At 42.3% G+C, this 13053-nt stretch overlaps 1 protein-coding gene across 2 annotated transcripts in view; it reads left to right on the top strand.

Moving 5' to 3' along the window:
• Positions 1-13053, top strand: part of CACNA2D3 (calcium voltage-gated channel auxiliary subunit alpha2delta 3) — a 698701-nt gene that overhangs the window by 650601 nt on the left and 35047 nt on the right. The window lies entirely within an intron of this gene.

The raw sequence follows: 13053 nt of genomic DNA, 5'->3' as shown, positions 1-13053 counted from the left end.
CCCATTGTGATCACAGATGACTACCAATATGATTCCTTTCAAAAATCTCTATATGTGAACGAGGGACTGCATAAAACCCCATTGTTGAATTGACTATTATCCCATTATTTGTCATCTTAAAAATAATTGTTTCTTCACTTGTGATTTGGAAGTCCATTGGATATTCTCAATACTGATTGGGAATGATAGCAAAATCATATTAGATCAGATTTTGTGAGTCAGCCTTTCTCTTCAGAGTGCTGATTGAACCGAATCCTGATATGTGGGACTTCTGATGATCAGTTTGGAGATAAATTATCATTTTTAAAAACTTGTATCCTGCCCCAGTGTCCACAGATATTGTAGACATTAAGGGAAAATGTTTCACGCATAATGATGTTGTACTTCTGGCATCCTCAGTTTAGGGACCATGGGAAAAGCACCCCTGTGCAAAACACAGACACTGGGAGATAATATTTATTCCAAAGTCCCTGGGTACCTAATTCTGAGATTCAGGGATCATTGGAAAAGTGTGCCCAGGTAACAATATCTGATCAAGTAATTCTCAAATGTGGTGCATTTTAAATATCATATTAGTGAATCACAGATTCCTTTTAAAATATATCAATCTGTTTTTATCCTACCCTTTATCTAGGGAGCTCAGAGCTGCAAACATGCTTCATCCTTCCTTATTTCACTCTCAACCCTATGAGGGTAGTATAAGCTGAGAGTAAATGACTGAAGGTTACCCAGCAAGTTTCACGGAAGCTTGGAATTTGAATCAGATCTTCCTGATTTTATTCCCGCACTTTAGCTGTCATGCCACGCTGCCTCACATATTGCATTAGAGATCCTTACTGATGAGTGTGCTTTTCTGGTGAACCCTAAATTCAATATTTTTTTTCTCTGGGATCTGCTTGTTTGGTGAGCACAGGCAAACCTGCTGTGACTGAGGTCTTGGGAGGAGTGGCATGGCATGGCGCTTGCAGGGCAGATGACTGCAACAAACTGCGGGGAGGTCTTGCTTCCATGCCCAATAATGAGACTTACATAAGGTTGTCCGTTATCCATGTTTATTGCCAGTTTGGCCATGCTATAGTCTGTCATATCCTTAAGATCCTGTCCCAATAACCACACATGCCATCATTATTAATCTCCCCACCCCTGGTCATTGGCCTCAATCCTGCCTTAGCCCTAAGAAGAGACCCTCCCCACCTAGGGCTGTCACGTGTGCAAGCTACCCTTACCTGGCCTTTGAGATTCCTCCTGATGGGGCACTCCTGCAGTCCCGTTCCCTGCATCTCTGGCCACTTGTCTTGTTGGCCAGGCCTAGCTGGGATCCTTTGTCCCTCCAGGTGTCCCTGTGGCAAACCTACATAAGAACATGTGAGAAGTACTGTTGGTTCTGACCAGTGGTCTATCTAGTCCAGCATCCAGCTTCATAGAGTGGCCAACTGTTGCCCTGGAGCACCAGCAAAGAGGATATAGAAGCTAAGGCCTTCATCTGATGTTGTTGCCTCCTAGCACTGGTGTTCAAAGGTTTGCTGCTTCTAAATACGGAGAATCTAAGAAAGCCACAGGGTCTATTTTCCCACAATCCCTGAATCATCGGATCATGGCACTTAGAAATTTCCTCCAACCTCATTTTCTGTGGACACTGGGTTGTGGAGGGGGGGAAGAGGGGGGAATGTGCATTCTCTATATACTCGTCTTTATTCCTTTTCCCATTAACGATCTGTGGAAAATCCTGTGGTGGAAGATTGTTGAACAAATTCTAAGGAGTAAAGAGAGATCATACTCAATCTAATACAAGCCTGGGAGGATCTAATTATCTTTATTAGAGACTGCCTGGCCCACAGATCTGAGCTATCAATTCAGTTGAGCTGGAATGAACTGATCTTTCTTTCTCTGTATCCTTTCACTGTGGCGTTATTCAATATTGAGGAATTGTGTATGTATTTGGGCATCTCCAGTATTTATTCTTTATTGTTAACATTTCCCTATGTTAGCATGTGGCATTGCCATTGTTCTGCTTGTTTCCTTTTTTAAAATTTATTTCATCCCACAACCCAGCCAGTTTATCCTCATTGACATCAATAGAATTATGTGAATGTAAATCTTGGTACTGTGGCTTAACTGCTTTGAGAATTGGCATATAAATATATATATTTGTTGAGAACCCAATTACATGCCAGAGGCCACCAGAATGCAGCTGTTTGTATAAACTGATGCTTATTTTTAATTTTATCCTGAATGATTTGTATGTGCTCTGCCTTGTTTTTCAGTTGCAGCAAGATGGTTGCTATAAGTAGAATCCAGCCAGCACAAATATAAATTAATAAAATTGAATCTGCTTCTGACATGTGCAGCATACTTTCCCATTATTTATTTTTATTTATTCATTTTTATTCATTTTTATGATTTATACCATGCCTCTCAGCAGTTTGCATATCAGTCAGCTTCCAACAATAATTAACAATGCTAATTTACAATATAACAGCCCCTGAAGTAATCAAATGACTGAACCCCAAATAAATCAATATAGCAACAATGATATATTAATAACAGCAACAGTAATGAGTAAGACGGTTTTAAAAAACAACAGTTAAAAGGCATAAGTGAAAAAGAGCCCATATGGCAAATAATACATGCTAGGGAAATTGAGTTCTGGAAATTCTCATCTGAGACATTGTCCATTGGCTCTGTTTATGTTGGAATTTATATTTCCAGCGTTACAGCAAGGGCACTCTGATGTTTAAAGAGTTGCACTGGGGTGCTAAAATAAACTTAGTTTGTACCCCTAACAGTTGTAGTATTGCTGCCAGATTTCGAGACTAGTGTCTAAGCTTATTACTTTTGCAAAAAGTTTCCTCTGATGATCTTCAAAGCCTTTCATCTGTTTCCTACTTTTACAACACCTGTGTTGCTGCTTGACTTTCCAACCCTTGCATAATAGCATGGTTCAGGTTTCTATCAGGCAGGAGCTTCTGGCTTAACACACTGCACAAAATATTGCTAGAAAACATTTTTTGCCACTGCAGTACTGTATTGCAGAAAGATGATTTGCAGTTTGTCCAGAAATGCTAGAGATGTTTTTTTTAGTTATGTGCATTTTTAAAATTCTAGCCTGTAATTTTAAATTAAATAATAGAGCTGAAGTGCTAGAAGGTACCAAAAAGAATGGATTTTAATTTATGCTGGGAAGCTTTCCTTGGGTCCCATGAAGCAATATTCAGATCTTGAACTAAACTTGAGAACTTATCTGTAACCACTGACATGTCTACAGAATGGGTGTGACGTTGATGTCCTGTCTCGGTGGGCTGTCTCGGTCAACAAAAGGGACCATCTTCAAGGATAAAAGAAGCTACTAGAATCCCCTTTTTGCAGCTGCATTAATTTGCATCCCTAGTAATAGTGCTAAATACAATATAAGCTATAGACTCTTAACTGTCAGTGAACATTAACTGGACCTTGACTCTACAGATGTGGCTATGTGGAGCCATGCTATGGTTACCTTCAGGCTGGACTACAGTAATGCACTCTAAATGGGTCTACCGTTAAAAGCAACTCATAAACTCCAGTGAGTAGGATTGCCAATCTCCAGGTACTAACTGGAGATCTCCTGCTATTACAACTGATCTCCAGCCGATAGAGATCAGTTCACCTAGAGAAAATGGTCGTTTTGGCAATTGGAGTCTATGGCATTGAAGTCCCTCCCCAAACCCTGCCCTCCTCAGGCTCCACCTCAAAACATCCCGCCCATGGTGAAGAGAGACCTGGCAACCCTACCAGTGAGTGATGTGTCTGCAGCCCTGTTACTGTTGGGCACCAGGCAAAACATGTATGTCACACCGTTTCTGCAGACACTCCATTGCTCACCAGTCAGTTACTGAGTTCAATTCAAGGTTCTGGTTATCACCTAAAAAGCCCCGAATGGCCTTGGAACCACATAGCTGCAGGGCTACCACTCCTGCTATCCCCTGCTGCAACAGCTTTGCTCATCTGAGCAAAGCCTTCTAAAGGTGCCGGCCTGCAAATGGGTAAGATCAGCAGCTGCCCATTCACTTGCATTCTCAATGGTGGCTCCCAGCTTGTGGAACAGTATGCCTGAGGTGGTCAAGAAGGCTTCCACACTTCTGTCATTCCAGAGAATGTGCAAAAACTGTTATGTTCAAGAGGACATTTGTAGAAACTGTTTAGAACTGTAGTAGAATGAACATCCCAGAAAGACACCTTTATAATGGAATAGACCTCTGCAATGACTTTTGTAGATAACAAACTGCTTTTACTGCATTGTCTTTACCTGGTACTCTATTCTCTATATCATTTATAGGTTACCTGCCTGAGTTAGTTTGTTGTTTCACATTGTTCCCTAATTCTGTAATCCTAGTCCTATTGCATTGTTACTTGGTGGTTTTATGCTGTCTGCTTGCATTGTCTATATCCGCTAATCCACCTTGAGCATCAGCAAAAAAAGTGGATTATAAATAAAAAATAAAATGCACTATATCTTGCTTACCACCACTTCCCATCTTGATAACATTCAGTCTATGACTTCACCCATTAGAATTTGGGTAAAGAATTACCTACACAACCATAATCATTCAACCATACGTTTGTAAAGATAATGTGGTCTAGGGATTCATGCTAATTCCTGCACAATAGGATTTCTCTCTAGCTATGCCATTCTGATCAAGGTGCTCACGTTGCCTAACACTAATAGATGTATGTTCTTTTTTAAAACCATTTTCATTTGGGATGTCCTGGACTGGGGAGGTCTATGTATAACACACAATAAGTATGTACAAAATGCATTGTATGTGCATTCACATAAATGTACCATATATACCCGCGTATAAGCCGAGTTTTTCAGCCCAAAAAAAGGTCTGAAAAAGCCGGCCTCGGCATATACGCGGGCCAATACGGTAGAGGAGGGAGGGGGGAACTTACTGCCGCTGCCATCGCCGCCGCGCCCGCGTGGCTTCCCCCAGCCAGGAGCGCCCTGGGGGGGCCTCCTGCAGCCGCTGGAGGCCCACGCCGCCATCGCCACTGGGCGAGCCCGGCTCCTCCCGGCCAGGACCGGCCTGGGAGGGTCTCCTGCGGCCGCTGGAGGCCCGCGCTGCCATCGCCGCCAGGCGCGCGGCTCCCCCCGGACAGGACCGGCCTGGGAGGGCCTTCTGCGGCCGTGGGGGGGGGCCGCCACCGCCTTCGCCGGGCCTGGAGCGAAGGTAAGCCTGCTGGGGGGGAGGGGTTATAAGCCGACCCTCGGCTTATACGCGGGTGCCTAATTTTTCCCCATTTTGGGGGAGAAATTAGGCACCTCGGCTTATACACGGGTCGGCTTATACACGGGTATATACGGTAGTTCACAGAAAGGCCATTTATGCAGACCTGTCCCGGCGGTCACCCCGACCGACTGCTTCGGGCTTCCTTTTGATTATGCATGCTTTTCTGACCGTCAGAAGTCACCTCGTGCTCCCCATGTGTTTCCATGCATTTTGCCCACGTTTGCCGGATTCTGGCAAAAACAGCATCTGGAAAACATGGGCAAAATGTGCAGAAATGTGCAGGGAGAGTGAGGCGACCTCTGACAGTCGGGAAACACATTCATAATCAAAAGGAAGCCCAGAAGCAGTCGGCGGGGTGACCGCAAGTGAAGCAGCCCTGCATAAATGGTCAAAGTCACTGTCTGGAAGCGCAACAAAACATTTGATGCAAAAAAAGTGTGGAAGTGTAGACTCCAACATTGAAATTTGTCCACCCCTAATAACCAATTTTTGTTTAAAGCTACAATAATGCCAACTGGACACTATAAATCTAGTATGGCCAAATTTTAGTTCCATTGTTTTCACTAACAGCAGATGGATCTCATTCAGTCTGGCCACTCTTAAAATATGAAAGATGGAATCTATTGGGAATCCAGAATCCTTACTAGCTACTAGCTTCCAGCTTGCAGGGAGGGAGGGAGGGAGAGAGAGAGATTTCTATCTCTTATTCAATTGTGTAAGTGTTGTGAACAATGAGAAGGAATTCAGTCTGTCAAGATATGTAAACGTCTGCCAGTTTCTTTCCATGATTCAGTGATTCCTGGGACATTCTTGATTCTTACAAGAAGTCTGGTATATGATATTCTTCCAGCCATCACCCCCTTCCCAATCTATGCACAACCATTTCTCATTCTTGAAATGCACTATACCAGATATCTGTCCAAGAACAAATATCATGCCTTGCCTTAAGACCTCCCATTCATGTGTGTCAAGTGAATATCTTTTTGGGGAGCATAAATGGACACTTTTAACAGGAATGTGAAATGCCTACAAAATATCGTTGCAAACAGTGTTCTAATTTGCTGGCAAAATCTGAGCTGGTGGTAATCCTTTGAAGTTAAATTGACTTCAGACAGCTTGTTTTTTTTCTTTTTTCCACCTGTAATACATTGCAGCATTTAAACCTTGCCTTTTACAATATCAGGAAATTGTCTATAAAAAGACACATTTTGTCTCAGGGTATCTACTCTAAAGAGATGCCCATTTAGTTGATGAAATGTGGTTTTGCTTGACTGACTGGGAAAATTTTAAATGAATGTGCTGTATTTGAGTCTTTTGTCTGACACTCAAAAAAGCAATTCTATAATCACTGACGATAATAAAGTTGTGGTCAGTTAGCACAGTGATGTCAGAAGCACTAAGGCATGTTATCAGCTTCAAGATGCTAAGTGCAGTAGTAAGTAGCCCTAAGCTTGGGCTGGGCAGTTTTGGTATAAATTTAGTTCAGAAGGAAAGCAGATAATTAGCATGTTCTTTAGCTATAATCAAAGGGATAGGAAGCAGCCAGTCACTGACTGTAGATATTTAAAAGTTATAAAACCTCTACAGAATGGTAGATAACCTGGAAGCTCTATTTTTGTGGTGTTTATTCCAAGGCAAAGGGATATATTTTTTGCTTTGTGTCAAAACACAGTTATCAAAAATGAACACATTTTCTGTGGTTATATCAGAGTTTAGAATCACCTATAGTGACAATGTTAGGAAACTGGGAGAGATGATCAAATGGACATACTCTCTGGTTTTCCTTTGGAGTGAAATTCATGTGGCCCAGAAAAAACTAGATTGTCACCAAAGCAGGATCTATCAAGCTCTAAATACCCATGACTTATTAATTCGATAGTTGAGCAGTACAGCCTTTTAATAAAACCGAATAATAAATCAGAACGTGTCCATTGAACAAGGAATAGATTTAGTGAAGCAAACTCAGAATGTTCAAGCAAACCAACTTTATTTATTTAAAACATTTATAGTCTCCTTTCTTCCTTATGGAGCTCAACGTGGCTTACAACATAGATAGACTACATAAAATAAAACATGCAAAACATTTAAAAAAAATTTTAAACCACCATTCAGGACTGCTAGTGAACTTAACCAAATGTCACCGTAAATAAAACTCTCTTCAACTGCCTCTTAAAGATCAAAAGGCACAACTCCCTGTGGAGGTCGTTCCATAACTGTGGGGCTGCCACTGAAAATGTCCTCTCTTGTGTACCCCCCCAATGACCTTCTTTAATTGGTGGGACAGTCAGGAGGGCCTCTCCCTGGGATCTTAATTCCTGTGCAGAAACATATGGGAGAAGATGGGCCTTCAAATACCTTGGTCCCAAGCCATATAGGGCTTAAAGGGCTTTAAAGGGCAAAAAAAACCCACCTTGAATTGGGCTCAGGAGTGGCTCAGTAGCCAGTATAATTGCTGTAGTATTGTGGTCACATGCTCTTGGTCACTGGCCCCAACCAGAATCTTGCCACAGCATTCTGCACTACCTGCAGCCTCCAAACATTATTCAAGGGTAGTCCCAAGTAGAGCACATTGCAATAATACAGCCTAAATGTTATCTAAGGCATGGATCACTGTGACTAGATCTGACTGAACCAGGAATAGATATAGCTGATGCACCTGCCGAAGCTGGGCAAAGGACTGCAAACATCCCTGCAGCCACCTGGTTTTCTAAGTTGACTGTTGTGCTGAGGAGCACTCCCAAGCTGTGAACCTGGATTTTCAATGGGAGTATAACCCCATGCAAGATAGGAGAGATCCCTGGTCCTGGTCCCTGGTCTTTCTACTAACCCAGAGAACTTCTGTCTTGCCAGGATTAAGTTTCAGCTTGTTCGTCCTCATCCAGCCCATTAGTAACTCCAAGCACTGGTTCAGAATATCAACAGCATCCTCAGGATTTCATTTGTTTGTTGTTGAATTTGTATCCCGCTCCATCCCAGCCAAGGCCAGGCTCAGAGTGGCTCACATCATTAAAACATACGTCATAATTCTAAAATCCAGATGGCGCACAATTTATAGCTCACAGGGCAGCAGCCAACCCAGTGGGGAATGGTCATGATCCCCAAATTAATCAGCCCAAATAAAGTGAAGGCAGAGAAAAGGGGGTGGGGTGGAAGGAGGGCCAGCTACAGTGGAAAATAAAGGTAGAGATGGGTATCATCTGCATATTGCTAACACTGCAGACCAAACCTCCTGATGTCCTCTCCCGGCAGCTTCACATAGATATTAAACAGCATGGGGGATAAGATTGAACCCTGTGGAACCCCACAGGCCAACAGACTCGGGGCAGACAGGAATCCCCCAGCACTACCTTCGAGGTTATTCAAGCAAACTAGCTATATTGCATACTATAAAAATGCTCTGAGCCCGGCCTTTAGCTGGGGAGGGTGGGTATAAATAAATAAATGTAATAAATAAATATTGCAATTTCAATTTCCTGATCTAATGTTGAGAAAGATTTGCTCTTGCTCCTAATAGAACAGTAATTTAGATAGAGTAAATATTAAACTACAGTTAATTACATTACTTCCAAGCACATACTATGTTGTATTCAAATGTTTGCCATCTCTAATGAGGAAAGAAGGAAGGAAAGTAGGAGCTAAGATCTTAGATTGAAAATTTTATTGCCTTATACCAATAGACATTTTTTAAACAGTAGTTCCGTTTAACTCATCAACTGTCTCCTCTTTCATTATATTTCACAAGCATACTACTTACATAACTTCTTTGGACCAGGGATGTGCATTCATTTTTTAATGTATGAAAACCTGAAATGAAAAAAAGTCCGATTCATTATTTTTGTTAAAACAAAAGTTCTACCTGAGTTCAGACTGAAGCCCTGTTCATGTGTTACAGTGAACACACATGCATCCTGTATGTGCATCTCTTTGAAAGGAAGAGCCAATGTGTGTTCATTTTACAAATGAAACAGGGTACCATTACCTGGATAAATGTGGGATTTAAATCACATGTTCATCTGTACATGCATTGAATGTAACATGAGAATTACTCAATACACATATAAAGAGAAATCAAGTATACATTGAACGTAGATTGTACATGCGTTAACTGTAATTTTTGAGCATGGTTTCAGAGAGAAGGAGGAGAAAGTCAGAAGAGAATGAAACTGACAGGGAACGTTTCCAGTCAGCAAAGTGAAACTACACACATTAATAGGCTGTCTGTGTATTACTCCTTGTAGTGCATACACTTGTTTTCTACCAAACACTCATTCATTGTTTCAGCCATTCAAGACTCTATGCCTTTTCTTCCTCATTGCCTGCCTTACTTAGGATATTTGTCAGTCAGGTTGGCCCTCTCTATTGCTCCCTGCCTGCCTTTGGATGCCAGTGCAAGCCTCATAGGATTCCAGTTGTCTCCCTGTATCCTCTCTATAAGTCTGCCTGGCTTTTTTGGGTTGCCAACAGAAGCCATGTGCTGCTGTATAACTCTGCCTGCCTATCTTGGGGTAACAGATACCTCCCTCTGCCTACTCTGTAATGTTCCTGGTTTTCTCTTTGCCCATCTTCAAGAAAGACATATACAACCGGGACCCTTTTTTCTGTGCATTGGACATTTAGCAAGGAGGATTTCCTAGGTGTAGGGTACTGTCCTTGAGGAATTTCATCCTCATTGGATGGGGAAAAAAGCTATTGGAGCTGGAAATGTGTTTTCCCTCCCCCTTATTAAAGGTAAAAGTCCCCTGTGCAAGCACTGGGTCACTCCTGACCCATGGGGTGACGTCACATCCCGACGTTTACTAGGCAGACTTTGTTTACAGGGTGGTTTGCCAGTGCCTTCCCCATTCATCTATTAATTACCTATACCTATACCTTATTAATTACCTATAAAACGGGGATCCTGTTTGCCTATGTACCTGAAATTTGTTGAATTGGATCCCTTGGATGAGAGGTGCCAAATCTGAAAACATGATCCAAAAAACTGAAGCCAGAAATCTGTTTGATTTTTAAAACAATAGGAAACAATGAATTATGCAAAAACCAAAATGAAATAGAAGTGAGTTTTTTTTAAAACAAGGGGAAAAAACAAAACGTGGAAAAAAATTGAACTCTCCTACAATGAAAGAGCTATGCTATTTTGACCTCTCTTTATATTCCTCTGATTGTCCAAGTTTCACTTTGCTGTACTTGTCTCAAGGAAGATTCCTCTTGTGCAAAGGTGAAGCCAAGGGGAGGGGCAGTTGGAAAACCAGAGCCTTGTACCCTAAAGTTCACGAAGTCCCTTTTCCTACACCTAGGTCCAGTAATTTGTTTCTTAGTCTTAAAGAAGCTTAAGGTTTTTATTTATCTTGAAAACTACTTTGCAGGCAGATGCAGAATAAGGAGAGCCAATACCATCTGATTGGGATAATTGAAGTTCAAACTTACATTGATTAAAGGATTTGTAGTGTCCATACCTAGTCACAGAGCAGGCAGTTGGTGGGATGCAGAAGAATCAGGATTCCCCCGTCTGTGCATCCCTGAGCTTAAGGGTAAGGCTGCCCTGGTGCCAAGGTTTAATTTATGCATTTGAAATGGATGTGCACACATGGCTGAGCTGGGGGAGAAACAGGATGTAGGATCTTTTCATAGTGTGCCAAGATGGTTTACTAACTTGTCTTTACGTGATATTCATTTCATGTAGAATAATTAAACAAAACCCAACACCATCCCATTGATTGCATCCAATTAAATGTGAATGGAATCAATGCACAGAATGGATTTCCCCCCTTTCCCTACCCCTTGGAGTTTCATGTGCCCTTCAAAAGCTGTTCCTGAGAGTTGACTTAGGAGGGCTACAGCAATGAGGGGATTGACTCCAATACCCCCCCCCCAATTTCCAGAAGCATTCAGGGCTGATTTCAATCAGTTTCCTCTGGAGTAGCAGTCCCCCCATCCCATTCTGTTTGTAAGCATCTTCCAACTTGTAAGCATCTTGCCAACCTCCAGGTACTAGCTGGAGATCTCCTGCTATTACAACTGATCTCCAGCCAATAGAGATCAGTTCACCTGGAGAAAATGGCCGCTTTTGCAATTGGATTCTATTGCATTGAAGGCCCTTTCCTCCCCAAATCCTACCCTCCTCAGGCTCCTCCCCAAAAACCTCCTGCTGGTGGTGAAGAGGGACCTGGCAACCTTACTTCCAACCCTCAACAGCAACTTTTGAGGATGGGTGCAAGAGGCTGTAGAAGGAAGGGAAAAGGGATGGGGGAAATCAGTTCTTTGAATTTGTTCTAGTAATAGTGCATTGGATTGTGGTCCATTACTTTTAAATCATATGTGGTTCTGCCATGCTGAGAGATTTTAATCATGATTAGTTTGCATTAGCTTGAGGCCTGTAAATGGTTATTATTTGGGGCACTGTCCTAAGGAGAGTTAAGCCCTTCTAAGCCCACTCACTTCAATGGACTTAGAAGGGTTTATCTCAGCTTAGGAAGGTACTATAATACCTGAGGGCAACAATGGAAATAGGACCACCATGTCTTGTTCATACAACCTATAGTGAGCAGCAAAACAATGTTTGCCAGGAATGTGTAGACTTTGCAAGGGATTCTTGTTTTAAAATATTGTCGAAGGCTTTCACGGTCAGAGTTCATTGGTTCTTGTAGGTTATCCGGGCTGTGTGACCGTGGTCTTGGTATTTTCTTTCCTGACGTTTCGCCAGCAGCTGTGGCAGGCATCTTCAGAGGAGTAACACTGAAGGACAGTGTCTCTCAGTGTCATGTGTGTAGGAAGAGTAATACATAGTCAGAAAGGGGTAGGGTTTGAGCTGAATCATTGTCCTGCAAAAAGTATCAAAGGTAATGTGCTAATCATTGTCCTGTAAGTATCAAGATAATGTGCTAATCAGTGATACTTTTTGCAGGACAATGATTCAGCTCAAACTTTACCCCTTTCTGACTATATATTACTCTTCCTACATACTTGACACTGAGAGACACTGTCCTTCAGTGTTACTCCTCTGAAGATGCCTGCCACAGCTGCTGGCGAAACGTCAGGAAAGAAAATACCAAGACCACGGTCACACAGCCCGGATAACCTACAAGAACCGATTCTTGTTTTATTTAGCAGGGGAAAGTCTAGAAAAAGGAGGTGCATCTCTGCAGGCTACAATGGCACAACTTACATAAGATACTGCTCTGTTTGTCTTGGCACATCTGTGTTTGCAGGTCTGGCTGTGGGCTTGATTCTTCCAAATATGGTCAACTTGCAGCCATATTTAGAAAATGTCATGCTGCCTCTCAAGAGACCTGCTCAAGATCCTAACTTGTATGCTTTGTCTCCTGCGTGCTTCCTTTGGCTAACAGGGTATTGCACTTCTTCCCTCCCCATTTCACAAAAGCAGAAATCTGCCATTGTCATTTATGTGGCAGTTCAACGCGGAGTTTTCTTTTCAGGAAGGTGCCTCTTTTGAAACTCTGAACTCCTTTTCTTCAGTCACCTGGGCTCAGAAAGCAGTTTGAGTGTGAGAACTTTTAAAGGAAAGATCAAGGTGAACTATCACTGATATTTCTCCTTTTAAACAACTCAACACCAAATCCCGTTTTCTTTCTGAACTTGAGTGAGTTTGGAGGAAACTTTGGAGTGCCTTCTAAGGGTGGTAAAGCATGGGTACGGGAGCTCCTGCAGTACCACTCTTCCCTGCACTCTTGGGGCACTTTCACACATGCCAAATAATGCACTTTCAATCCTCTTTCAATGCACTTTGCAGCCAGGTTTTACTGTGAGAAATGGCAACGTCCACTTGCAA

Source organism: Euleptes europaea, chromosome 1 (genome assembly GCF_029931775.1).
Source record: "Euleptes europaea isolate rEulEur1 chromosome 1, rEulEur1.hap1, whole genome shotgun sequence".
NCBI classification, from domain to species: Eukaryota; Metazoa; Chordata; class Lepidosauria; order Squamata; family Sphaerodactylidae; genus Euleptes; species Euleptes europaea.
The sequence above is the reverse complement of the archived record's forward strand: the minus strand, read 5'-3'. Positions and strand labels throughout refer to the sequence as shown.